General features: G+C 46.4%; 1 protein-coding gene across 4 annotated transcripts in view; it reads right to left on the minus strand.

Moving 5' to 3' along the window:
* The window catches only part of LCP1 (lymphocyte cytosolic protein 1), a 138,028-nt gene that overhangs the window by 69,947 nt on the left and 40,885 nt on the right, over positions 1 to 27,196 (minus strand). The window contains exon 1 of one of the 4 annotated variants that reach the window (XM_075591131.1): positions 26,040 to 26,172. The exons of 1 other annotated variant lie outside the window; for it this stretch is intronic. The gene's annotated coding sequence lies outside the window, so the exon portion shown is untranslated. Of the gene's footprint in view, positions 1 to 22,244; positions 22,382 to 26,034; positions 26,173 to 27,196 lie in introns of those variants that run through there. 2 more of the 4 variants (XM_075591132.1, XM_075591135.1) reach the window with 2 other exon arrangements.

Below are 27,196 nucleotides of genomic sequence, written 5' to 3' on the forward strand. Positions count from 1 at the left end.
GTACCTTCTTCACCAATATGCGTACCTTCTTCACCAATATGCGTACCTTCTTCACCAATATGCGGACCTTCTTCACCAATACGTGTACCTTCTTCACCAATATGCGTACCTTCTTCACCAATATGCGTACCTTCTTCATCAATACGTGTACCTTCTTCACCAATATGCATCCTTCTTCACCAATATGCGTACCTTCTTCACCAATATGTGTCCTTCTTCACCAATATGTGTCCTTCTTCACCAATATGCGTACCTTCTTCACCAATATGCGTACCTTCTTCACCAGTATGCGTACCTTCTTCACCAATATGTGTACCTTCTTCACCAATATGTGTACCTTCTTCACCAATATGTGTACCTTCTTCACCAATATGCGTACCTTCTTCACCAATATGTGCACTTTCTTCACCAGCCCTGTACCTTCTTCACCAATACGTGTACCTTCTTCACCAATACGTGTACCTTCTTCACCAATACGTGTACCTTCTTCACCAATACGTGTACCTTCTTCACCAATACGCGTACCTTCTTCACCAATACGCGTACCTTCTTCACCAATATGTGTACCTTCTTCACCAATATGTGTACCTTCTTCACCAATATGCGTACCTTCTTCACCAATATGCGTACCTTCTTCACCAATATGCGTACCTTCTTTACCAATACGTGTACCTTCTTCACCAATACGTGTACCTTCTTCACCAATATGTGTACCTTCTTCACCAATATGCGTACCTTTTTCACCACTATAACAACCTTAATTGTGTCACTCAAAATACTCCTTGGCTGTTAACATCTTTTCTGCAGTACCTATCCAACTGTCCTATTTCTTCAACACTTCCATTTGAGTATAATGCTGTAATTAGCCCAACAAACACATTCTTTCCATATCTACATGCATGATCCTTGCACACAAGGCTGATATTCCAATTTTTAACGCCAGGTTCTCTCAGTTTAAGCTTTTGGCCGGTGAGCCGCTGGGAAAACGTAGTGGCACAAATGAGATGTCGCCCTTGCGAAAATAACCGAACAAATTGCAGTGTGTTCATTATCAGCGTATAGATAATTAGCATCATTTTCTAGTGCAGCGTTTGGAATATCAGTGTATTATGAATATTATGAATTCTCAATAAAGACTTGCACAAAATGCTATGACGGTCAGAGGTCGGTCAAATATAAATATTATACTGTAATACCTATAGTCACACGTAGTGCTAACCAAGGAAAAAAGGCAAAATATTAACAAAATAGCCCAAAAGAGAAGAGAACGAGTTTTTTTTTTTTTTTTTTTTAAATCTACGATTGGGGGGCTCGTATTTATGTGTATTTTTTTTTTTTTAACCCATTGTCTTTCTTGTCTTTTAGGTTATTTTATTAATATTATTCATTCTCATACACATTGCTCTCTCTATACTCCTCTCTTTCTCTTTCTCCTGTCCTTCTGTCTTCCCTCTCACCCTCACCACCCCTCTCTGTTGCTCCACTACTCTCCGCCCTCCCTCTCCCACTTGTATGTATGTATTTACTGTATTTATGAAGTGCCCACAGTGTACTCAGTGCTTTACAAAGATAATACAGTACAGAGAATTGTAATAAGTCCAACAAAGTCAGACAATAGGAAAGGAAATCCCTGCCCCGAGAGCTTGCACTCTAAATGGTATGTTGGGAGACTAACAGAAACAGCAGGTGAGGGAATAAGTGCAGTAGATGGCAGGGCTTGGCCACAATGGTTGGTAGGAGCGACTGTGGATGTGGGACGGTAGCCATGAGTGCAGGCTATTGGGATGTTTCACTTAAGAAGTGAGTTTTAAGGTTTGTCTTGAAGGTGGTGAGAGAAGCTGCATACTTAGTGAGTTCCACAGGTAAGGGGCAGTGAGGGAAAAGGGTGACAGAGAGAAGTAAAAATGAAAGGGGTGTAGTGGAGACAGTTATGGGTAGAGCGCAGGAGAAGAGCAGGGGCATAACGAGAGATCAACACATATGTAGGGAGGAGCAGATGAGTGGAGATCCTTAAAGAAAATGAGGAGAACTTTGTACTGTGGGTGATCTGAAATTTGATGGGAAGTCAAGAGAGGGATTTAAAGAGGAGATGAGCAGGGACTGTTTTGGGAGGAAGTGAAATAATTGTAGCAGCCACATTTTGGATAGATTGCAGGGGTGCAAGTTGCAAGACAAGGAGGCCTGTTAGCAGCATGACACTATCATCCAGATGGGAGAGGATAAGGGCCTGCATTAGAGATTTAGCAGTAGTGTGACAGAGGAATTATCTCTCTCCCCCTCTCTCTCTCTTCTCCCCATACCTTTACTCTCTCCTCTTTGCTTTGTCTCAACCCCTATCTCTCTGTCCTCCACTGCTTCTCTCCCCTCCGCTTTCTCTCTATTCTCTCACACACATCAACCTTCTCTCACACACATAGACACACACACACACACACACACACACACACACTTCTTCTCCCAACCCTCTTTGTCCCAGCCAGAACCCCCGCCTTACTTCCTGCTCCGACACCATCCCATGGACTTCCCAGGTAATGCCACTCTCTGGGGCTGGCTCTCCTCCTCTACATGATGCACCGCACTATGAATTGTGGGACTTCATTTGAAAGTACTCAGCTGCTGTCAACCAATCACCTCTTTGCACTGAAGTTGCACCCCACAATTCATAGCGCCATGCTTCCCACGCGCAGCAGACAGGAAGGTGAAAATATTCCGCATCAGCTGCCGCGCCACACCAGTTTTCTGAGCCAGTAAACATTTTAACAACTACAGTAGTTCAGGAGAACCAGTTGCGAACCAGCTGAATATCAGCCCTGCCTCCACAGGTTACCATCATCCTTACTCATTCAAATCAAGTTCCTTACATTTACAGATAAAGCTTTCCATATTTTAATTTCCCCCCTTGTTTCTTTGGCTCCCATCTGTGCAGCTGCTTTCCAGTGCTAGAGAAGAGTTCAGCTCCATTCAATCTTCCCCAGCATGGGGAAGCAGCTTCACAGCATTATTTATATGGGCTTATGTCCATTTTGATCTGGTCCGGATCGGCACTTCTGCTCCCTGCTTGTGTTTAGGAACCCAATCCCCACATTCTAACTTTCCTTAGAACTCTATCTCGTATACAGTAGATCCATACCAGCATCTTCCTTCCCTGCCTTTAATGTACAATTGTAATGCACTATCTTCATTGAAAGCCTATAAAACGCTTTCCGACTTGTTCCTTACACAACGAGCACAATTTACCACATGGCATTGTGTCCTGGAACTAGATTCCATATTCCTCTGTCTTCCCCTTTAGTTATGGGATTCATTTCTCCCTTCTTTAGTTGCCTGTCAGTTTCCCCTGTCCCAGCAGCAACGCTGTATGTAAAATGCAACATTATTGCAACATGTCGTTTACACAGCCTGTGTTGGTTGCCTGCAGCTCATATTCTCCTAGCTGAGAGTGGGCTATTCCTACCCCCCTGTCCTTGCTGACAGTTAGTATAGTCCCACTTCCTATCTAGTGTGACCCTTACTCCTCATTTCCTTTTGACCCTGGACTCTGAGTGAGTAACTGCCTGCTATCACCCCAGCAAGGCCTTTTTGTTTTACACTGTCTCATCATTGATACACTGCACAGCAGACAGAGAAGCCCTCTCTCCCCAGACTCCATCTACAAGCACCTATCTCCCTGTGTTTTCCCTCAATAAAACCAAGAAAGAGAAAAGGACTTGTCTGTGCTTTGGAAGAGGTGAGACACGAGTTAAGCTACCTGGAGTCATTCACACACCATTCGTGACCCTGGCTTCAGGATAGTAAAACAAAGACCTGTGTTGGGGAATCACACAGCAGCTACTACTCAAAGACTTTATGCTATACAGAATAGTCCCTGCACACAAGGCAGCAGCTTTGCAAACAGACTGTACACACAAACCTAACTGCCTTTTTCTCTGTCTGAGTCAACCCGCTGCTCAGCCCCACAGTGAGGAGCCCACGGACACCTGTAAGTACAGCTACCCCAACGCTGCACGCGGCAGGACACCGCTCGACACCATCTGAGACAGACGCCCTTCGCTGACAAGGTAAAAGACCGCACGCCACACGCACTGGCAAAAGGCCTACACACACCTACAGCATGGCAGAACTCAGAGCCTCACCAGACATCACGCAGGAAAGCGATCTCTCAGACACAGAGACCGCCGCGCAACTACAACAGGCGCAGGCAGGCGCAAGGCCTAAACGGACAGTCACACTGACACAAAAGGCCCGCGAAAAATATGAGACTGACATTGAAGCGCACCGCGCCAAATTAGAGTTGGCCTGGGAAACAACCGCACTTGGGGTATGCAATGTCGCCGGCGCTGGCAACTCTGTACAACAGCTCGAGCAGGCAATAACTCAATTAAAGACTGATCACGCACGCTACCAAAGACTGTCAGAGGCATATGCCACTTACCTGGCCAGGGCTAACACCGGTGAAAGCCTGCAAGAAAGAGACTTACAAAACAACATTGATCTTGCACGTGACAGCCGCGTGCGGGCCGCCATCACAGATGCGCAAAGCGTGAGAAAAGAGCTCCTCCTGGAGACCGCGTCACAGCGCTCCAGCGCATCCAGACACTCATCCAGGTCAGCAAGATCAGCACAATCCAACGCGTCCAGCGCAAGCACTAGCGCTACCAAGGCGCGAGCCACCGCAGAGGCCGCACGCGCCAGGGCCGCATACGCTCAGAAAGAGGCGACCATGAAATTAGAAAGGGCCCGCTTGGAAGAGGAGGAGCAGACAGCCGCCGCTGCAGCCGCTGCCACCGCCACTGCCAACGCCGCTGCAGCCGCTGCCACCGCCACTGCCAACGCCGCTGCAGCCGCTGCCACCGCTACACGGAAGAAAGCAGAGGTGGACGCCAACCTAGAGGCCCTAAATCAAGAAAGAGAAGCTGCTGCCGCCATAGCCCAAGCCGAAGTCCTAGAAGCAGCCGCGCAACAGGACGGCGGGGAGCAACCGTACAGACGGATTGCCTCAGAGGATCCAGCTCGACGCACTGAAGACTATGTAAGGAGCCTCTTCAGTGTGAACACAAGCGCACCATCTCAACACGGATGGGGCGACTCCACAGATACCGAAGACTCGCCAGGACCACGAGGAGAAGATGCTGCTCCATCAATGGCACGTGCTGCCTGGGATAGCCACAGCCACAATAGTGATCCGCACGCCAGTGCGCACACGGATGCACCACCACAGGCTCGCAATCCAGGTACACCCACGCGGGAGAAAACAGCCCCTCACACTGGCCAGCAGCCATCACGCGTCCACGCCAAGGAAGAGGCGACCGCACAGACCGTCCCAGCAACTACCTCAGAACGGGGCAAACGCGCCGATGTCTCAGGCCTGACAGACATAGCCAAGTACATGATCCGGCGCGACTTGGTGCACGCTGGACTCATCAGCTTCGACGACCGCCCTGAGAACTACCGGACGTGGAAGTTCACGTTCAAAGACGCAATCGACAGCTTGGACTTCTCAGCAAGGGAAGAGCTCAACCTGTTAGTTAAGTTCTTGGGGAACGTATCCAGGGAGCAAGCACAGAGACTTCGGACGGCAAACGCACATCAACCCCAAGTAGGTCTGGACCTAGTGTGGGAAAGGCTAGAAGAGACCTATGGCAGCCCTGAAGCAGTCGAGGATTCACTCTTCAAAAGAATCGAGAGCTTCCCCAAGATCACGAGTAAAGACTACTCGAAGTTACGAGATCTTGGAGACCTGCTGCAAGAACTGGAGTTCGCAAGGAAAGACCATTCCTTAATAGGTCTCAACGCCCTAGATTCAGCTCGTGGAGTGAGACCCATCCTGGAGAAGCTACCCTTCAACCTCCAAGAAAGGTGGCTTTCACAAGGTTCCAAATACAAAAGGGAGAAGCAGGTTGTCTTCCCCCCATTCTCATTCTTCGTGAGCTTCATCTGCGAAGCGGCAAAGACAAGAAACGACCCCAGCTTCGTCTTAGGGGCGCAAACCACATCCAGCGTTAGCCACCCGAGGAACGAAAGGTCAACAGCAAGGCACAAGGACTCCAGAACACCCATCTCGGTCCACAGGACGGACGTGCCCCCTACGACCCACGCGAGTCCCAGCCAGACGGCCGACAGGGACAAAAAACCAAGGGACCTTAACAAAGAATGCCCTATCCACAAAAAGCCGCATCCACTTAACAAGTGCTTCGGATTCAGGATGAAACCCATAGAGGAGCGAAAGAACCTACTCAGGGAATGGGGAGCCTGTTTCAAATGTTGTGCTTCCACAACTCATTTATTCAAGGACTGCAAAGAAGCTATGAAATGCACAGAGTGCGATAGCGACAGGCACATAGCCGCTCTACACCCGGAAGCTATGAAGCCCAAAGCAAGCAAAGCCCCTAACCCTCCGACAAAGCAGGGCGGGGAGGAAGAAGTGGGAGACACACCCCCCCCGACGTCAGTAGCATCCAAATGCACAGAAGTATGCGGAGAAGGAGACGACGGTAGATCTTGCTCTAAAATATGTCTGGTAGCAGTGCACCCAGAGGGACAACCCCAAAGAGCCAAACGGATGTATGCAATCATCGACGACCAGAGCAACCGATCGCTGGTCAGGTCAGAATTCTTCGATATGTTCGGCATACAAGACAGTACTTCTCCTTACACTCTCAGAACGTGCGCAGGGCGAATGGAGACTACAGGGAGAAGAGTGAATGGCTACACCATATGCTCAATAGACGGCAAAGTGAGCATGCCCCTTCCCACACTCATCGAGTGCAATCACATGGCGGAAGATAGGACTGAGATCCCCACGCCAGACGTGGCGCGACACCATCCCCATCTAAAAACCATTGCCGATCATATCCCACCACTAGACGAAGATGCCCAGATCCTGCTGCTACTTGGCAGAGACATCATGAGAGCACACAAGATCCGCGAACAGCGAAATGGGGACCACAATGGCCCAAGCGCCCAAAGGCTCGATCTAGGATGGGTGGTAGTTGGAGAAGTATGCATAGACAGGATACGAGGACCCGACAACGTAGGCGCCCTACAGACGAACTTGTTGGAGAACGGTCGTATATCCCACTTCAAACCTTGTCCGAACCACTTTCAGGTCCACGAGAAGCTCGAGACCAAAAGGAACTACGGAGACGCGCCTGTGGCAAGAAAATACCCCAATGACCTAGGGAGTACAGTGTTCCAGACAACAAAGGACGACGACAAACAGGCGCCATCAATGGAAGACAAAGAATTCTTGAGGTTAATGGATAAGGAGCTCTTCAAGGACGAATTGGGCAGTTGGGTGGCCCCACTACCTTTCCGCTCGCCAAGAAGACGCCTCCCAAACAACAGAGACCATGCTATGTCTAGGCTCGCTTCGCTCCGCCGTAACCTACAAAGGAAACCGGAGACCAAGGAACACTTTGTGGCCTTCATGCAAAAAATCTTCCACAGTGGCCATGCAGAGTCGGCGCCCCCAATGAAAGAAGGCGAAGAATGTTGGTACCTCCCGTCGTTTGGCGTCTACCACCCCCAGAAACCTGGCCAAATCCGAGTGGTATTCGACTCCAGCGCTCAGCATCAGGGAGTCTCCCTAAACGATGTTCTCCTCACCGGGCCGGATCTGACGAACAGTCTTCTGGGAGTGCTGATCCGCTTCCGCAAGGAACCTATCGCCGTAACCGCAGACATTCAACAGATGTTCCACTGCTTCCTTGTGCGAGAAGACAACCGTAACTACCTAAGATTCCTGTGGTACCAAGATGACGACGTAGAAAAAGAAATCACGGAGTACCGCATGAAAGTGCATGTCTTCGGGAACAGCCCATCACCTGCAGTGGCAGCCTACGGCCTCAGAAGAACGGCCCAAGACGGAGAAGCAGAGTTCGGGAAAGACGCCAGGAGCTTCGTCGAAAGAGACTTCTATGTGGACGACGGATTAAAATCAGTTCCCACCGAAGAAGAAGCCGTAGATCTACTCAAGAGGACACAAAAGATGTTAGCGAAGGCCAACCTAAGGTTGCACAAAATAGCTTCCAACAGTGCCACAGTGATGAAGGCGTTTCACGCAGATGATCAAGCACCAGATCTCAAGAATTTGGATCTGGGGACCGACACGCCTCCCATACAGCGGAGCCTGGGGATAAGCTGGAATCTTAAAACAGACACCTTTACGTTCCAGGTAGCCATCGAAGAAAAACCCTTCACACGTCGCGGAGTCCTGTCCACCGTTAACAGTCTCTACGACCCGCTAGGATTCGTGGCTCCTGTCACTATACAAGGGAAGTCCCTCCTCAGAGAAATGTCCTTCGAAAAACAGGAATGGGACACCCCACTACCTCCAGAAAAACGGAAAGAGTGGGAAACGTGGAAACACTCCTTGAAGGCCCTCGAGCAACTTCAAATCCCACGCCCCTATTCACCTATATCTCTCACCGCCGCACACAGCAAAGAGCTTTGCGTGTTCTCAGATGCCTCCACCAAAGCTATAGCAGCGGTGGCCTACCTAAAAACCACGGACGTGGATGGAAGTTGCCACATCAGGTTCATCCTTGGCAAAGCTAAGCTGGCGCCACAACCTGACCATACTATACCCAGACTCGAGCTGTGTGGTGCAGTGCTAGCAGTAGAACTGGCGGAGCTTATCGAGAATGAGATGGACAGCAAACCAGATGCCGTCAAACTCTACACAGATAGCAAGGTGGTACTGGGATACATCTACAATAAGAAAAGGAGATTCTACGTATACGTAGCTAACCGCGTAGAAAGAATCAGGAAGTCAACCCAACCAGAACAATGGCACCACGTGCCCACAGAGCAAAATCCCGCAGATCACGCCACCAGATCAGTACCCGCATCTCAACTGCAGAATACGTCGTGGCTCACAGGACCAATGTTTCTTGCGCAGCCTGCGGAAACGCTACCAAACCCAGTTGACGATTTTGAACTAGTGGATCCCGAAAAGGATACGGAGATAAGGCCCCCACAAGTATCCGTGGTACTCACCAATGTATCGCACAAAAACGCATTCGGATCACATCGATTCCAACGCTTCTCAAAGTGGACGGCCCTTCTGCGAACAGTAGCCCATCTCGGGCATATAGCCTCCTCCTTCCGCCAGACACCAGACGGTAAAACTACCGGTTGCCACGGCTGGCACATCTGCAAAGAGCTGCGCACCGTAGAGGAAATTACAAAGGCTAAGGAAACTGTTCTCAGTCATGTTCAAAGGGAAACATATGCGGAAGAGATCAATTGCATTCGCGGAAAGAAGAGTGTTAACAAAAACAGTCCACTTTGGAAGTTGAATCCCTTCATCGACAACGACGGCCTCATGAGAGTAGGAGGCCGCCTCAATAAGTCCCAACTGAGCAGGGAGGAAAGCCACCCTCTTATCATCCCTGGCCGGCATCACATCGCCACTTTGTTGGTGCGCCACTACCACGAACAAGTCATGCATCAGGGACGACACTTCACCGAAGGCGCCATTAGGGCGGCGGGCATTTGGGTCGTTGGCATGAAAAGGTGCGTGGCCAGTAATCTCCACAAATGTGTTAGGTGCCGAATGCTGAGAGGCAAAAGCCAAGACCAAAGGATGGCGGATCTACCTGTCGACAGACTTAATACAGAACCCCCCTTTACCCATGTAGGACTTGATGTATTTGGGCCCTGGATGGTCATCTCGCGTAGAACTAGGGGCGGACTGGCAAACAGCAAACGATGGGCGGTACTCTTCACCTGCATGAGTACACGAGCTATACACATCGAGGTTATAGAATCTATGGATGCTTCAAGCTTCATAAATGCCCTCAGAAGGTTCTTTGCAGTCAGAGGACCAGTTAAACAAATACGCTCCGAGTGTGGTACCAATTTCGTTGGATCATGTAAGGAATTACAAATAGACACTAAAGATAATAGAGACAATAGTATCAAAAGATACTTGCGCGACCAAGAGTGCACGTGGACATTCAACCCTCCTCACTCCTCTCACATGGGCGGAGCATGGGAACGCATGATCGGGGTAGTCCGGCGTATCTTGGACTCTATGATGCTAAAAAGCAACCTGACTCGACTCACTCACGAAGTGTTAACCACATTCATGGCCGAAATATCAGCGATAATCAATGTTAGGCCTTTGATTCCAGTGTCAACGGATCCAGAATCGCCAAGTATTTTGACGCCAGCAATGCTGCTAACCCAGAAAGTAGGGAACATCCCCACCCCAGTCGAAGGCTTCCACTCTAAAGATATGTACAAGCGACAGTGGAGACAGGTGCAGCACTTGGCTAACACATTTTGGGATCGCTGGAGACGCGAGTATCTAGTGACACTCCAAGAACGCCATAAATGGCAAACGGTTAAACCGGACATCCAAGTAGGAGACGTGGTTTTGTTGAAAGACAAACAGGTAACAAGAAACGAGTGGCCCATGGGACTTATAATCAAAACCTTCCCAAGCGAAGATGAAAGGGTCCGCAAAGTGGAAGTTCGGGTGACCCAGAACGGGGTCATTAAGACTTTTTTGAGACCTATCACAGAGACTATCCTCCTAATGCCAAAATCGGACTATCACAAAGAAGAACTGGCTACCAGTTCTATGGACTCTGAGAGACATTGTGGTGCATCAAGCTAACCTAGAGCTGTGCATTCACCTACCTTACCGAGATGACAAGGAATTAAGCTGGTGGTACCGGACGGTATCCCATCGTTATGTGGACATGAGTTTTGCATGTTATGTTGTATTGCACATATGTTCCACACATACCTAAAATAGTGGTATCTCCAGATACCAGACGGGGAGTGTCCTGGAACTAGATTCCATATTCCTCTGTCTTCCCCTTTAGTTATGGGATTCATTTCTCCCTTCTTTAGTTGCCTGTCAGTTTCCCCTGTCCCAGCAGCAACGCTGTATGTAAAATGCAACATTATTGCAACATGTCGTTTACACAGCCTGTGTTGGTTGCCTGCAGCTCATATTCTCCTAGCTGAGAGTGGGCTATTCCTACCCCCCTGTCCTTGCTGACAGTTAGTATAGTCCCACTTCCTATCTAGTGTGACCCTTACTCCTCATTTCCTTTTGACCCTGGACTCTGAGTGAGTAACTGCCTGCTATCACCCCAGCAAGGCCTTTTTGTTTTACACTGTCTCATCATTGATACACTGCACAGCAGACAGAGAAGCCCTCTCTCCCCAGACTCCATCTACAAGCACCTATCTCCCTGTGTTTTCCCTCAATAAAACCAAGAAAGAGAAAAGGACTTGTCTGTGCTTTGGAAGAGGTGAGACACGAGTTAAGCTACCTGGAGTCATTCACACACCATTCGTGACCCTGGCTTCAGGATACATTGTCTTCCTCCTGTTGCAAAGTGCGGGGGAAACAGTTTCAGGCGAGGAGAATCCTGCTTGTGCAGCCAACACAACATAGACAAACAAATCCCTCAAAATGCAGGTCTCCTCTATGACAGAGGTACGAGTTATAGCTCTACTCACAAGTTCACAATGCAATTCTTCATTTGTTGTCGCAGCCAAGAACAGAGGAGAAACAACGTTACAGGTCCCATATTGACCTTTCATCAACCATCCATATTGGATGACAACTCACAAACAGTCCATACATTAATGGAAATCCTTGTGGAAACTAATGTAGTAGTAAAGGTTAGGCGCTAAGGGCTCCAAAAATGGTAAAGTAAACTTAACAAACAAAACAAGAGCCAGTGCTCACATATCTCATTATTTCATGGCATACAATGTAGCCCCTGCTACAAATATATGTGTACTGTGGACAACACAGAATGAATCTGCTCCACCTATCACATGGTACAATAAGGAATAAGAGATATGGTAATCCCTGATCTGCCTGGCAACACAAAAAAGGAGATACGGGATTGGATAAGAAGAAAACGGATAGAATCTTGACAAGACAGACCCAGAAATAGGGAGTGACATTCTGAGAGGCATACAGAGAGACGGCCCAGTGAGGCAGTGAGAGGGGCTTAATAGAGACCGCCTGATATCGATGTAAAAGAGGAATCTTGTAGGAGACTGCTAGCCAAGGAAAGAGAAAGTGAGAGACAGGAAGGAGATAAGTCGTTGTGAGGAAAGGCAGATCTGCTGTTCTGTTTAAGGCGCAACTGTATAACAGACAGCCAGGAGACCCGTTCCCGCAACATCGAGTATCCTTTGTGTAGTATACACACACCTCACAAATATCTAACTCAAATCAGACCTGCAACACGAATATCCGCCATCTTAAAATAAGATCTCCAACGCAGTGCCGGCATTAACATCGGCCTACTGGGCTGCTACATTTGACACTGGAACTACATAAGGGACAACAGCGCAGCGTCATCATTTTTGATGTTATGTATATATATATTATAAATAAATATATTGTTTTTAGTTGACAGGTGAAATATCTAAGGGTGAGGACCCTTAGGTCCTCAGGTAAAGGTTGCCCACTGGGCCATAAAGCACTGGTTAATATATACCCAGGTTTCGTCTGGTTTTATTTGTCTGATGAGTCCGATTATAAGGGAAGGCGGACTCAGGTCTCTCTCTCTCTGACATTCTCTCTCCCTCTCTCTGACACTCTCTCTCCCTCTCTCTGACACTCTCTCTCCCTCTCCCTGACACTCTCTCTCCCTCTCCCTGACACACAATCTCTCCCTCTCCCTGACACACAATCTCTCCCTCTCCCTGACACACAATCTCTCCCTCTCCCTGACTCTCTCTCTCTCTCCCTGACTCTCTCTCCCTGACTCGCTCTCTCTCTCCCTGACTCTCTCTCTCTCTCTCTGACTCTCTCTCTCTCTCTCTCTCTCTGACTCTCTCTCTCTCTCTCTGACTCTCTCTCTCTCTCTCTCTCTGACTCTCTCTCTCTCTCTCTGACTCTCTCTCTCTCTCTCTCTCTCTCTCTCTCTCTCTCTCTCTCTCATTGCAATGTACATTTCGGTTCGATTGCGGTTTCAACATTTCCTTATTATTGGAACTTCTCAAATTCTGCTTTATGCTCCGGAAAAAAAAATGTTTAAATTGATACTTTCAGAGATTTCAACCAGACCTTATCCAGATGAAGGATGTGTTGACCGCACAAATTAGAAATCATTATGTAAGTGGCGTTATTTATCACAGTCCAGTGCAGACTGGTGTATCACTTCTGCAAGAAAAGATCTCATGGCGTTTTATGTGATAAATACAGTATGGTGTTGATTTGTAACCACTTTTGCAGAAGGAAGCCTTTCCTAAGTAGCCCACTAAATTAGTACAACACGCTCACTGGTTAATAAACTGCTGTATTTTTAGATTAAGTAAAACATCTTTATTTCGTCTTTCTATTATTTCTTTTTTTTTTTTTTAACCTTGTAACTGGATGCTTCTTGGTGTCCCTGACAAATGCAATAGTTCTTTATTTGCCTATTGTCCCCATGTTTACCATATTGAGATATATGCCATTTAAGATTACAGACTTTGTGGGGTGGGGGGAGGGAGTGTTCTCTGAAGAAAAAAAAGATGGTGCAATTCCAGGTTCAACATGTTATTGATCATAATTTCTCTTTAGAAAATGCTTTGCATTTGCAAAGTTTTGATCCTTCTTGCAGCAGAGACATTCTGACTTAAAGCAGCAATACTACGTCCCCCCTTTTTCTTCACTTCTTTTTTTGAAGTGAAACTTCTTTAGTGGCACCTATTCTGATGGGGCAAAATGGGAGAGATGGAGACGAAAATGAAACGGAAGTGACGTCACGGCTCCCCCTCCCCCCACACACCTGCTGTGACATGCGGCGGCGGCGATAGCCGCCGGCGCCGCTCCTAATGGGCGTCGCTCTTCCCACGCGGCTGATCACATATGCGGCAGCCGGCGGCGATAGCCGCCAGCGCCGCTCCTAACGGCCGCCATTCTCCCCATATGTCCGCTGCAATGGCGCGCATGCGCATTGCTAATGGAGATGACTGCGGACCTATGCGCATGCGCAGAAGCGGCTGGCAGCGGTGCCTTTCCCACACATGTAATCGCCGCTGCCACTCCTAACGCTCCCCCACACCGAACGCCACGGCATGCAGACCCGGTGCCGGACCGTAGCCCGTTGAGATCAGTGAGAGCGGGGAATGCCGCGCATGGGAGGAGCTTGTTTCCACCGGTGACTGGAGGACCGGGCGCTTTGGTGGTAGGGTGGGAGGAGTCACGCGGCTGACGGAGTGAGACAGGGGGAGTGAGGAGAGAGGTGCAGGCTGATGGGGAGGGCGAGGTACAGAGGTAAAAGACCACACAGTACCTGACATGGAGAGCAGGGCAGTGAGTGCCGGGTCGAGCAGCCAGCAGAGGCCGTGGTACAGGTGAGCTGCAGTGGGAGCCCCCCGCATGGTGTCAGAGCTGAGAGGCTGTGCTGGGGTCGGTGTTAGCCTGTGCGGTCTGTGCCCTTTCTGTAATTCACACTGACACACAGCGCTCTGTGCACCTCACCCAGCAGCAGAGCCTGCCCGCCTCACTGCTATTGGCTGAGATCTGCTCGGGAGCACATGTCAGACACCTGTCATTGATCTGCAACATGGGGACACACACTGACACACTGAAACACACACACACACACACACACACACACACACTGAATGACACACACTGAATGACACACACTGACTGACACACACTGACTGACACACACTGACTGACACACACTGACTCACACACTGACTGACTGACTGACTGACACACACACACACACACACACACACTGACACACACACACTGACTGACACACACACACTGACTGACACACACACACTGACTGATACACACACATTGACTGACACACACACACTGACACACTGACTGACACACACACTGACTAACACACACACTGACTGACACACACACACACACACTGACTGACACACACACACACACTGACTGACACACACACACACACACACACACACACACACACACTGACTGACACACACACTGACACACTGATAGACACACACTGACTGACAGACACACACACACACACACAAAGACACTGACAGACGCACACACACTGACTGACGCACGCACGGACACACACTGACGCACACACACACACACTGACTGACGCGCACGCACACACTGATGCACACACACACACACTGACACACCACACACTGACTGACTGACTGACAGACGCACACACACACACAAAGACACTGACAGACGCACACACACTGACTGACGCACGCACGCACACACTGACTGACTGACGCACGCACACACACACACTGACTGACGCACACACACACACACACTGACTCACACACACACACACACACACTGACTGACGCACACACACACACACACGCTTGCGCACACACAGACACACACAGACACAGACACACACACACTGACACACTGACTGACGCACGCACACACTGACTGACTGACGCACACACACACACACACACCCACTGACTGACGCACACACACACACACTGACGCACACACACACACACTGACACACCACACACTGACTGACACGCACACACACACACACACACACACACACACAGAATTCCCAGTTACTATAAATATAGAAGTGCAAATAGCTAAAACACGTGTTCTAAGTCAAACTTCTTTGCGTTTTGGCACTGAAATTGTATTTTTTATTAAATATATCATTCTTACAAATACAATTTCTGTGACAAAAGTCAAAGAAGTTTCACTTACTATGCGCGTGCACTCAGCACACACAGCTTTTTTTTTATATATATATATATGTAACGCATGTAACTATGTATAATTCTACATTCTTACCTAAGCTGGCAATCGTTTGGTGCTCCTGTTTTAAATCCGTCAAAATCCTGATTGTGTGCCTAACTAAATGGCTGCCTTTCAGTTTCAATCAATCCTTCAGTCAGTGTAAGGCTGCGTTTATAGTGCCCGCGACGGCGACGCTCCAAAACAAAACAATGGACTCAGTCGCGAGCACTTATAGTAAGCGCGACGGGCGACAGAGCGACCAAAAATTTGGAAGCCGGGGAAATTTGATTCTTCAGAGACTGTCGCCACATGTGACTGTCTCTGAACCAATCAATGACCCCATCATGACGTCGCTGAAAGTTAAATTATAACTTTCGCGGGTGGCGACGGGTGACGTCAATCGCCAGCACTATAAGCGCGGCCTAACTCAGCAGTTACAATGTATCCTTAAACTACTATGGTAACATTATCTATTGTTACAGTTTACAGCTCAAACTGCTGGGAACATTGGCAACACATTATCACAAACAGGAACATGTTATAAAGATATTGCACTACTGTGGAGGTGAGATAAAACCTGCTATAGAAATCAAAGGATGCTCGCTATATTAAAACTCATTAAAAATAGCCTTAAGAGTTGAACAAATAAAAAAAAATTAAAACCGTCACATCTAAAAATAAAAAATAATAAAAAATAAATAAAAAAACATTTAAGATTTCACCTGTTTTGCTACTTTAATATAGCTCTACAATCTTAAACAAGCTGAGTTTTGTTTTAAATAATTGAAAACAAATACAGATGAGTGGATTCAATTTAGGACTAATTGTGGACTTACTATACTGAACATGGCAATCCGATCCCCAGAACATTCTAGGTTCTCGTCATTATCTGCACTGGGGAACCCCTTGTAGTGGAACCACAGTGCTCTGAACTCCGGAGATTCCCTGGGTTCCGAGAGAATTACTCTGTGAAAGTAATATATGGCGACAGGGCCAATCTCTAGATTAGTGAGGCTGACCCAAGAGGCCATATTGTTTCTCACAAACGAGTACTCTTGTCCAGAAGATTTGAAAGATATTTTCTTGTGAACAACGGGGTTCACCAGTGCAGATAAAGGTAACATGTAGCAATAAAGGAAGAAACAGACACAAAGAGTAAAATAAAGAGAGAGAAAGCAATTTAAACACACATGCATTATGGAAATGTACGAGTTGTTTTTAACATTTAAAATCTAAAGATCTCAAAACACTCGCTCTACGCAGAAGAAAATGTACCAACACATCTCTTGTTTGTGATACCTTTTTTAACAGAGTAACTAACTACATGTTATACTGACAAGCTTTCGGGAGCTAACCTTTTCGATTCATGAAATTAGTAATGCTAAGCACATCATGAATATTCACTTTATGCCTCTGACACAAATATTTTATAAATGAAATTCAAATATAAGAAACACTAATAAGAGGTGAGGTAGAAAGTTACTTTTATTTAGAACCAAGGTTTTGATCCCATGATGGACAATTGAAGATTTGTAAAACATACAAAAATACTTATTTTTGCCCTTTCATGAGTATCACACGGGCTGTCTTAACGCATGGGCACGCTGGGCAGTTGCCCGGGGGCCTCATGAGCACAGACCAGAATTTAACACTAATTTTCCGATCACCCGCCTCAACATTCAAATCTCCCGCTAACTCGGTAGGAGGAAAAAAATTACGACTTGTAGCAGAGAGTTGGCGGGGCCCAGTGCACTGCTTTTGCCCGGGGGCCTATAATGCTATTAAGACGGCCCTGAGTATCACACCATTATACTCAGAGCTATCAAGGGTCATCCACCTCAGAGAGTGAGACGGGGCCTCACAAATGTGTGAGAACATTTCCCACATCCGGAGCAGGGGATCCGGCTTCTGCCTGGGTGGGGTTAAGCTGTGAGGGTGGAGTTATGATGCCGGGGGCATGATTATGACTCAGGCGGCGTGATTATGACTCAGGGGGTGAGGTGGGGACTCAAGACGGGCGGGGCAACCATGTAAAGGTTTTCGACGTGAGGGGCGGGGTTTAGGATTTACCTCTTGCACGAGACTTCACAGGGCTGGATGACGTGGGGGGAAAGTTTTATATTGTCCCTATTATGCTGGCAGCTAATATATGCTTTATTTTTATTTTTAAATAAACTGAGAAGTTACAATACGTTTTTGTGTATGCACATGATCTTTCTTGTTACTTCTTTTATTCGAAATTAAGGGGGAAAAAAGACAAGAAAATGCACTGACTCATCTGTTCCATAAATTCTGTGCTTCTCACCGACAGTTATGAGGAACTAGTGCTTCACACTGATGGTGGTTTTCCTGCAGTACTTTCTTAAGATTTGCTTACCACTCACAGAGGCCACTGAATAACTGCCCCTAAAGACTGACTTCCTCGTTTTGTGGCGACTGAGAATATTGAAAATGTGGCTTAATGGTGCAATCCCTCAAAGCTTGTATATGTACAACATTTTGTAAAGAATTGAACTATTTCATTCCTTAACCCCTTCATCAGTGGCCTAGAGACATACGTTGTACTGGCTGGCACCCTGGGAGTCATTATTATTATTATTATCGTTTGTTTGTAAAACGCCAATATATTTCTGCAGCGCGGTACAATGGGGGTACGGAGTTATGTAACTTACATAGACAGGATGACATAGCAAATAAAGACCAACAAGCGCAAACAGATACAGAAGGTAATGAGAGCCCGTTCTCGTGAGAACTTAGTCTAGAGGGAATAAGGGGCCATGTTGAAACAAAAGGTAAAGTGGCTGCTCGTTGTGGAATGGAGTATACATCAGGGTGAAGTATAGTCCAGCCGCACAGCTGATCTCACTAAAGTTTGGGGGTGAGGGTTGATGTTAGGGAGCGTTAGCGTGGAGTTTGGTCCAGCCTCACAGCTGGTCCCATTAGGGTTGGAAGGTAGTATGGATGTTAGGAGTATGCCAGACAGGATTCCTGTAAAAAGTGAGTGTTCAGGGAGGGGTCTGATAGCTGGGGGGAGAATCTGATGGTACGTGGTAGGGAATTTCAGAGAGAGAGAGAGAGCAGCACAGGAGAAGTATTTTAAGCCGGAGTGAGAGGATGTAATAAGGCAGGAGGAAAGGCGGATATCATGAACAGAACATAGGGGGCGTTTAGGAATATATCTGGGGATGAGGGCTGAGATATAAGGGGGGGCAATATCGTTGAGAGCTTTGCAAGTCACAACTAGAAATTGATATCTAATTCTAGGGGATATGGGAAGCCAGTGTAGGGATTTGCAGAATGACGCAGCAGACGTGGAGTCATGAGTGAGGTAGAGGAGTCTGGCAGCAGCATTTTGGATGGATTGGAGTTTGGGATCGGTAGACAATGGGAATGCCTACCAGCTAGGAGAACATTACCGTAGTCTAGGTGGGACAAGTTGAGTGCGTAAATTAGGATTTTAATTGCATCATGAGTGACAAAAGGGCGAACCCTAGCGATTTTTCCGAGGTGGAGACGGCAGGACTTAGTGAGGGAGTCAATATGAAGATGAAAGAGAGGGCAGAGTCAAAGATCACCTCTAAGCAGTGGGCGTGGGGTGTTAATGAGATTGTGGTATTAATGACAGTGAGAGAGGGAGAGTTTTGGTGTAGGGGTGGCAGTGAAAGCAGAAAATAATATTCATTCTGTTTTGGACATGTTAAGCTTCAGGTAATTGTGAGACATCCAGGAGGAGATTGCAGAGAGACAGTTGGTGACACGGGACAAGAGATAGGGGGATAGATCAGGTGAGGAGAGGTATATTTGGGTGTCATCAGTATAGAGATGATACTGAAAGCCAAAAGATTGTTTTAGATCACCAAGAGAAGAGGTACAGAGTGAGTCAAGGAGCAACTGGCATAAAATGAGGCAGCGGGGTCACGTGATGTCGTGTTGCCATGGCAACGTGACGTCACATGACCCCGCGATGTCATTAGATGCTGAAGCCGAGGAGGAGGGAGGGCGCAAGCCAGGAGGTAAGCAGGCAGGGGGGGCTCAGGTTAAAAACTTTGCGCACCCCTGGTGTAGATGATGGGAGCCATCTTTAGAGCCCCCAAACACTTGCCTCCATAACTCATATTTGCTTTCATTTCTTGGGTTTTAATTGATAAAGCTGTGGTCAGAGACACAACATGACCTGAAAATGTTCCAAATTGCTGGTCCTCTGTAATTTATTATCCAACGTGCACTTCTGAACGTCTGATATTTGTGTGTACTATCCCAATTCAAAGTGGGAGATAAGTTTATTGGAGTAGAACCTGGGGTCAGAGACAAAACTATGCCAGGGATTCTCTCCAAGAGGGAGAGCAGGCGGAGAGGAACCCCCCAATTATATACACTCGCTAATCTGTATGTAGGTAATAGGGTAGAGGCTGGGGATGAAGGGGACAGTATCTCAAGGTGTTGTGTACAGATTAAGTCCCAGATACAAATTAAGGTGAAACCAGATTTGCAAGTGGGTGAATAAAACAATTTAATAAAGTTCAGTGGACTCAAACTGAAATAAAGGGACAACATTGATAACATACATATAAATACAGGTACACTCAGAAAGTAAGCACCAGTGTTAAGTAACAAAGTCCCCCATGGGGTTAATTGGGTTTCCAATGCTGTAAGCAGGGGAAAGGCAAACAGAGTATAGTCAACCGAGGAAACTAATATCACTGCAATTAAATTATGAACGTGGTAATATATATAGAGGTCTAAGTAGGATCTAAAAGTATAAGCCAAGACTCTAGACCCAGAGAGGCTGAAGCGCTGCTGGGAGGAAGCAATTACAGCCTGCAGGCGAGCAGATGTGTTATAGAAGCCTGATAGTGACTGCGGATCTGAGTGGTAGCTAAACCTCGCAATCGGGATAAACAGTCAGCCGGACAGCAAGGGAGGGGAGGGTATGCCCTAATGGTAAAACCTGCTGCCGTGGTACTGGTTCCCAATGTTGGATCAGGGAGTGCGATCAATCGGAGGAAAATCATCTGGAAGTCAACAGTCGCTGATGCGGAGCAAATGTTGCGGAGGATGTCCCTGTTAGAACTGGATGCCATGATGTCTTGACGTCAGTGGACTACCCGACGTACATTTCGAGTGGACTTAGACGTCTTTCTCAAGAGTAAGTGCCCGTCCCTTCAGCACTAGCTAGTTTGCATAGGCACAGTTAACGGGCTAATTGTCAAAATAACTAACCCCTACGTGACTCCAAACAGTTTTCCATACAACACTTTATTAATTGCCAGACAACTGATGTCATTTACTTGGCCAATGTGGAATAAAGTACGTAGGAAAGACCCGGCGGCAACTAAGACTCCATGTTTTGGAACATGTGGACTCGGCTCAGAACCAGCTAGATACCTCACTAGCAAGGCATATAAACACTGCTTACAATGGTGACCTAAACAGCCTTAGGTTCCAGAGCATTGACCATCTCACTACTGGCCCTCGAAAAAGGGACTGGGATAAGTTATTGTTGCAACAGGGGTGCTGGTGGATCTACGCTTTACACACCCTCAACCCGCATGGTCTTAATGAGGTATTTCAGAGTCACCGCCTTTAGTCACTGAGCCACTCCTTCAACCCATAAGATTAAATAAATAAACTTCATAAGGTGCATTCATTTATAGAGGTCTATTTCTCAAGGTTTCCTGAAGCAAAATCGTGGCACCAAATTTATCCAAGAAAATAAATCTTATTGAAAGAAACTGGAAGTTTTTTACTTTGATTAGAACCATTTTTTCTTTTTGCCCCGACTGAAAGACCCCTTAATGTTAGTCAAAACCAACAATAACATTTCAGCTGGATATATATATATATATATATATATATATATATATATATATATATAAAACTGAAAAAGTTCACTCAAAATGAAATGGCACAGATTGTTAATCAGTTACATAGGTTCATAATAAGCTAGTGCCACATTTTCTCCCACCTTCCCAGCAACTCTTTCATTTTTATTGTCCTTTTTAAATTCCGCCAGTCAAAAAAAATGTGTAGTGAAATGGCTGAAAATAAAAATAGAGCATGGAGTATTTCCAAAAAGCATTGGCTTCAGTCATTGTCAACGTAAAATACATCGTTATTCAACACGGTGTATTAAGCAGTTAGTCTGCAAACACAAACATAATATATTTTTACAAGAATTGTGGAATGAACTCTAGCACTCAAATTATAATTAAAACACTATTCTCATTCATATTATAATACTAGCTGATATACCCGGCGTTGCCCGTGATGTAATGTTCTGCCTCCCCCATCCTCCCTCTCAACTCCCTTCCCCCCTCTTCACAGCTGTTCAGGCTTCCCCCCTTCTCTCCTGACTCCCTCCCCCCCTCTCTCTCCTGACTCAATCTCTTCCCCCCTCTCCCCCCCCTCTCTCCTGACTCCCTCTCTCCCGACTCCCTCCCCTCCCTCTCTCCTGACTAACTCCCCCCCCTCTCTCCTGACTGAATACCACCTCCCGCCTGTCCGCTGTGCGCCGCCATCTTACCAGGGGCAGCTGCAGGAGGAAGGGGGTCCTTCCGGAGGCTGCCTGCCCACTGCCTGTCCCCCCGCCGGGGAGGGAGGGAAATGAGCGTTGATGGCTGGGACAGGAGGGCCGCACTGCGCTTCCCCTCTGTCCGGGAGCCGGTGAGGGGGAGGGAGTTGGGTGACGTCATAGAGCCGGGTGACGTCATAGAGCCACCAATCTGATTGGCCAGAGGCTGAGCAGCTAGTACCAACCTTTCGATTTTATATATCCTTAACCTATCTTCCCACAAGCTCAACAAATGATACAAAAGAAATAACAGGAACAAAAGCACTCTTTTTTTAATTATTACTGGGCGAATGACCTTAGCTACAGGTAAGTACAGTAGTCCCTTCAGTAATACAGCTGTACTGTACCCAGACTAATTTTCTCCACAGAGAACTCAAAATATAGAGGCATGTCCTAAGAGTTTGCATATAATGTAATGGTAATGTTGCATCAGAATGCCTGGGCATGCCTAAAAGAAGAAGCAAAGTTAGTCTGGCTACATCTGTATGAGCAGATCACATGTAAAATTTCCACAATCATTTCTTTGTTTTGTTTTATGTGATTGTTTTTTATAGGAATAATCAAAAACAAGAACATTTTTGGAAGTGACACAGTTTAAAGAAGGATTTAGCTTGCCTTAAAGAGGCGATCCAAGCGGCACTTTAAAAAAAAAATATGTATATTTTTCTGTTTTAATATATGCAGCCTTTGATTACCTTTTGTAAGGGATCGGGGGACACGCGCCTTACAGCGGGTCCCCGTCACCCCGGCTCCTAGTACTGCCGCTCGTCCCAGGCCTCCTCCCCGCCAGCTCCTTACCTGCGCCGGTCGGGTGCCGCTCCGCTCCTCCGCGGCACACGCCGCCTCCGCCCACACGCTGCAGGGGCGCATGCGCGGGAGTGTTACAGGGCGCGCGCGCACCCGTCCTCTTCTACACTCCTCCTGCAGCCTTGGCTCCACCTCCCATCAGCTGGAGGCTATTCCCACTAGGGAACACCACACCAGGCATCTAAACCTATCCCTACGACCGCTCAGTCAAGCCCCCGCTCCACCTCTTGCTCCCATTGGTTCTCCAACATTTATAGTTCCTGTCTGTCCTCTCCTTCCTCGCTCTGCATAGTTTTCCTGTGGCTCTTGTAGTACGGAGGTCAATGCCTGGCTCTCTTTTGTGTTGCAGCTCTCGCTCCAGTCCCAGCCCTCGTTTGATACCCTTGGATTTGATCTCGGCTCTCGTTAGACTTCGTGTACCTCGCTACTCCCTGGACTCGACTTTGGACCTCACTACGCTGCTCTCTCCTGCCCTTGACCTACGGCTTTCGGATCTATACCTTCGGACCTCTGGCGCCCCGGACGCGGCAAGTATCAGGCTAACCCTTTCACAGAAGGAGAAAAACTGGAAGAGCACTTCTGTAGGTATCAAAAAAGTAGAAAGGAGGGTGCGTATCCCATAAAAAGATTATTTATTGGTCATGGAAAAACAGGGCAATGGTAGGGCTCTCCATTGCCCTGTTTTTCCACGACCTATAAATAATCTTTTTATGGGATACGCACCCTCCTTTCTATTTTTTTGATACCTACAGTAGTGCTCTTCCAGTTTTTCTCCTTCTTTACTAGCCTACCCCTTGGACGGAAGCACACCTGGGAGACCCCTCACCTTTGGATCGCATGGACTGTGCAGCACTCGGAGCGAGTCAATCGCTCGCTACATGTTTTCCTGTTCAGGACTTTATTTAGACAATTGGTACGCTATAGGGTGTTATTATGCTCAATCTTCCTGGTGTTATTGTTAACTACAGCGTCACTTATTAGTGAGCTTACCATCCGGGACTGCAACCCAGTACCTGTCTTCTATCAAGTTTATGTTTGGGGGTGCCCCCTACAAGTATCTGGTTATTTATTCATTCATTTATCCTACTGTTGGGGTCTTTAGTATTACGCAGTCACATGGTCTAACCCTTTCTCACCAGACCCGGCAACGCATCTTACCACACTCCGGGCACGCCCTCACTGCTGTGGGTGCGTGTTATACCCTTACCCACCTCAGTACTGGGGACTGGCCAGGTCTGCGGGCAATCAAGCGTTACACTTTTATTGAAAACTAATGACCTAAGCTGTCGATCGATTAATTCTCCCATAATCGATCAGCAAAGATCCTGCTTCCCAGGGTTCAGTAAATGGCTGCCTTTCCGTTTCCATCAATCCTTCAGTCAGTGTAACTGAGCAGCTACAATGTATTCTTATATTACTAAGGTAACATTATCTATTGTTACAGTTTGCAGCTTAAACTGCTGGCAATATTGGCAAAAAATGATCACAAACAGGAAAGTGTTGCAAAGATCTTGCACTGCTGTGGAAGTGTGTTAAAGCCTGCTATAGAAATCAAAGGATACTCGATATATTAATACTCATTAAAAATGGTGTTACGAGTTGAATAAAAAAAAATGTAGTAAGTATTATCTCATACTACAGAACTGATTTATTAAAAAAAAAAAAAAAACACATGTAGGGTATTGCATGGATTGCGCCTTTAAATTAAGCTACAAAAGTTCCCTCTCTTTCATCCCATATTTAAAATCCTTCAAATAATGTTGCATTAGTGCATTTGAATCCTTACAGAGCGTCATTTTGTCAAGTAATTAGAAACGAATAGGCATATTTACATTGACCCGTTTCCTTTGCCAACGTATTCTGCAGTGAAACAAATCCGGGCAAATGTCATTTTTTTTTTTTTTACTTCATTAACTTCCCACGTGCACTCCACCAACTCAAATTTTACTCGTACATCAGAGTAACGGAAAGTGACACACGAAAAATCAAGATGTCTCAAGCATTGGGGTAATGCTATAAAACGGACTGTCATATATACAGATTATATTCAGTTCAGCTGTTTTTGTTATGAAATGATGAGTCGCTTCGTGATGTATAGTGTTTGTTACTGGAGACTAGACTGTCTCAAAATACATTATGACGGGGTACATCCATTTCATTGTTTCTATACTCCATTTATCCCTAAAGATCATTTCTGTTTACTAAGCAAAATCTAAAAGAAATGAGTACACCCGTTTTAATGCTAAGCAATATACAGTATATGACATTATGTTATATTCAGACCTGCAGCACACAGCAAGGCCAATCTAGCACTGTGATCCGCGTGGCATAACTCACAAATGTAAAATGCACTATTTACAGCATGCATGTACAATGGGCTAAGAAACAGCATTGACTGGTGTTATTTAAATGTATCTAACGAGTTCTACAAGCCAAATCTTTCTTCGTAAAACTTTCAACACTTTCCAATTGTGCAACATTCCTACCCTCCGTGTTGTGAGTTTGCACTCGTACATGCAGCAGCTATTCTTCACACTTATACTTTATTGAAGTAGTGATAACACGAGGGGTTAGACTGTTACGTGTTTTCATTTTTTTATTTTTTATTACTTAAGCTTTCATTTTATTTTAATTTAATTAACGTGTTTTCATTTTGATGAACCTTGTGCAGGCCTTACTAAATGAGAATTAGCGATGGATTGTCATCGGACTATTACTCACTAGCTGCTAATGCACTGACTGACCACAAACTTCCTGTGCAGCTTCAATACTCAATGGTGTTCTGCTGGATGGAGCTACAGCACAAACATGCTATGCTATATCAGTCATGATATGCCAATGTCGCCCATTACAAAATGAAACAATGCTGCTGCCACAGCTAAAGACTAAATTTCTTGGATTAGCGTTTGAAAGTACATGGTTTCTTTGCATTTACCTTACCTTGCCTAAGCTGTAGGTCGTAGGCGTCAAAAGGCGCAAACGTGTCTTGAAAGCCCTTAGTCTGATCAGAAACGCTCGTCGAGCTTTTGTATGTGGTTAGAAGAAGGAAGTGCTCTGACTGACAAACGTGGCCTATCTGACAAACAGTTTTGTCTATATAAGGATATGTTCGCTTGCATAAAATGTAGTCTTGAACCTTCCCCCATTTCCAACACCACCTGATTAGTCAAAGAGATGTTAACACCGTGACCACTTCCTCACTAGGTCTAATATAGAGTTATTTTGCAACTCCCATCCCAGGTCGTACAGAAAAGGCAAATGGCTGCTGAGTACAGTATGGAGATTTTTGTAGCCTTGCAATGTGTACTCACAATCTTGTGAGGAAATGCTGACTGCATTCAATGCATACCTTGGTTATAAATACATTAGGGCATTATACATTATACCATATGATATAAATATCAAACGAAAGGCTCCTATTTACAAGTCTTAAGGCATCTTACTGATAATTCATTTTAATGGGTCATAAGGTGCCTGAACATAGCACCATTTGATAAATCTGGGCTAGATTTACTAAATGGTTGTAAGTCTTAATGCATCCTATGACCCAATAAATGAAAGGTGTACCACTGTTTAGTAAATCTGTCCCTTAATTAAATATTTGGAATATGTGTCTACTATTTTGCTATTTTTTTTTTCATATTTGTCGCTCAGTAATAGGTGTTCATTTGTAGAGATGGCAGGAGTTAGATGAGGAATTGTTTCACACATAGCATACAGACGTAGCAAGACTCACTGTCCCTGGAACCGCGGTCGAAGAAGAAAAAGTCTGTGGTGCCGGACACAGTCTGCCGCGTTCATGCATTGGGGGTCCATGCTTCTGAAGGGAACCCCCCATAGCATTAATTTTCCGGGGCCACGACCGCAGGCGGCAGCAACACCGGAGACAGTAAGGTTAGCGACATCTGTATGTCAGTGTTTGTGTGTTACCCTGCTTTAATGTTCTTATTTGAAATATAATGTAGGTAGCACTATATTTACTGAGAAATTACCAATTGGATGAGCATGTGAGCTGCGACTTCAATGTATTCATTATCCACAAGTGAAGTCGTTTGAAAGAGTCATTTCTTTTTTTGACAACGCAGCATCACTTGCTG

This window comes from Ascaphus truei, chromosome 3, assembly GCF_040206685.1.
Source record: "Ascaphus truei isolate aAscTru1 chromosome 3, aAscTru1.hap1, whole genome shotgun sequence".
In the NCBI taxonomy this organism is placed as follows: Eukaryota; Metazoa; Chordata; class Amphibia; order Anura; family Ascaphidae; genus Ascaphus; species Ascaphus truei.